This window comes from Branchiostoma belcheri, unplaced genomic scaffold, assembly GCF_001625305.1.
Source record: "Branchiostoma belcheri isolate BF01 breed outbred unplaced genomic scaffold, Haploidv18h27 scaffold52, whole genome shotgun sequence".
NCBI classification, from domain to species: domain Eukaryota; kingdom Metazoa; phylum Chordata; class Leptocardii; order Amphioxiformes; family Branchiostomatidae; genus Branchiostoma; species Branchiostoma belcheri.
The window spans coordinates 741001-743650 of record NW_017804154.1 but is presented as its reverse complement, the minus strand read 5'-3'; positions in this window follow the sequence as shown (position 1 = coordinate 743650).

The window sequence follows — 2650 nt, the reverse complement described above, 5'->3', positions numbered from 1 at the left end:
ATCCGTTCAGCGTTCACAGTCGTGTTTTAGGGGCCTCTGCTGTGCGAATGTTTATGGAAATTACCCTTTTAGAATGGGAGTATTCTAGAAATATGATACAGGACCCGTTACCGGCCCATGTGATAGCTCGTTTCATATCTGTATGATGGAAGATATTATTCTTATCAATAATCAACATACACAGGGACGAACATGTTGGTGCTATGATCAGCCGGCTAGCCAATTTAGCCCGGTGCGAAAACAAAAGGAGGTGACTGGCCTGAGATAAGATGAAAAACAAGGCTTCCCATGATAGATGGAATCAATACTAAATTGTATTGATTTAGTCAAGATGCTCACAGGTACGCCCGCCACAGGGCCTCTTGTTTTCTATAAATCAAGCGAAAATCTCATTACGATTTAGCGGTCTAGGTCGTTATCGTGGTTTTACCACTTCCATCACCAAAAGTCAGCTTAAATGGTGATTTAGTCTAATGGTCAATAGCATATTAGTCACGATAAGAAGGCGGGAAACAGATAATACATCATGCAGACGGGTGATTCGGGTGACCACGGCAATGTGAGAAGGTCATGGTAATTTGCGGGTGTGTTGTGTGAAGTTTACTGTCAGGACGACACAGGATGACATCCAATATAAGGTACATGCACTCGTAAACCATGTTGGACGTTGAGGTTCCAAAAGGATCCCCAAATTTTATGATGCAAAATGCCGTATCAAGAACCAAACCCAGCAATGATTGACACAACAAGAACGTCCATGGAAGGCGATGGCAGGTGGATATGTCAACTCACATCTGAGACATGTGATATCTGAGCTCACGATTTGAACATACACAGTGAATGATTGTATTATTATAGGCTCGTGTATAATAATTTTTATAATCTTTAAGTCTTGAATAAATCTGATGGAACCTCATTTTAGCCCTTAATGAAATTGATTTTAGAAAACGTTATACACTATTGACAAACATGCCATAGAACGGTCTCCGTATGTGGCTCTCACACTGGACATCGATCAAGCGGAATTCTGTACAACCGCGAAGCCTTTCTGTAGCTCGTGCCTCAATAAAGCAGAATTATCGATCCATACAGGCCTAGTAAATACTTTCAGGCAGTTTGTCTATCTGCCATTAGAAGGATAAGTGCAGTTCTTAACGGCTTATGAGTAGGGATTCCTGTGACTACCCACACATGAGGCAGTAACCCTACTCGTTACAATGGGCGGGATTCACGATGTCAACGTTTTATAGTAATCAATATAGACAAGAAACATTGGAGACGCAACGTACAATTTTATGCTCTACACACCATGTAACTAGATAAGATATAGCCCGTTCATGGTGCGATCGCAGTACCATCGCCAACTGGAAGTTGGCAGGTATATGTCCTACAAAATTCAGCCGCTTGCGGAAAAGCGTCTTGGATCCTTGTCGGCGGTTGATTCTGTTACAGCCTGCTTGAAAAATTACATTAAATCGTACGACGACCTACGACTTACGACGAACGTTATCAGTGATAGACTATGCTTTGAGTGCCTATCTTGGTTAGATTCTACCAGACCAAAAAATTCACTGAATCTGAGCAAATAATATGAGTAAAAGAATGTCGTCACTGAACTTTCTCCACAGCACTCTCCTTCCAATTCAGTCAATTCCATGCAACCCAAAAGATACATATCATCTATGACCAAAACCTAAGTGTGCTCAGATAAGATAAGAGGATGTCATTGAACTCTGTCTTCTGACACCATTTCTAACATTAAAGTACGGAAATTAATTAATTAATAAGCAATTTTATTCCGCCCCCATCCAGCCTAAAAACGTCCATCCACTTCTAATCTGTAACTACAATCTTTGGGATACATTTGCGAGAAACGTCATGAGGAAATTAAAATGATCGTACGATTGCAATTAAACACGAATCTTCCAAGCGATATCAATGACATGGTGTGGTACGTGGTAAGTAATCATAGAACGGGGGGGGGTATGTTTATTGAATCTCCCAATAGGGGCAATAACTATCATTTCCTCTTCCACCATAATCTCCTCCGCTTAATTTGCTAGGTGTGGATTCTATCAGAATGTACGTCTTTTATCAAATTGAACTTGAATTGAAAAACCTTTAAGTCAACTACCCCTGTCTTCTTACATCTACATGTAACAGTGCGTCATTTCCAGTGGTAAATCCTAATCTGAATACCAGACTGTTGTCAGGCTAATGAAGGGTGTCTGTGGATTTTTTTCTTGGCAGCATGTTGGCCCTGGAGCTGAGGAGCTGGCCTGCGTAAGCCCTGGTCTTGCATCCAGGCGAGGTCAACCCCTAGCTATATGTCATCCAAGTGCCAGTCGTATACATTATGCGTACATAGCACCAGTGGTCCGCCCACCGCCAACAGAAATGGCGCTAATTCTCATATCGTATAAGTGCTCTGTGGATTTGATCTTTTCACATCAGGGCCAACGTTCATTGCCAACTTCCCCCAACAACATATATTATTCAAACTGAAAATAGGGTGCAGTCATTCTACCGTGCACCTATTTTTTTATCCTACAATACGTTGTAGGTTTGAGAAGAAACGAGTGCAATACTTTGATATATTGTGCCAGTGTTTCTCCAATGTACGCCGTACGGTCTCGGGACCCCTCCATCA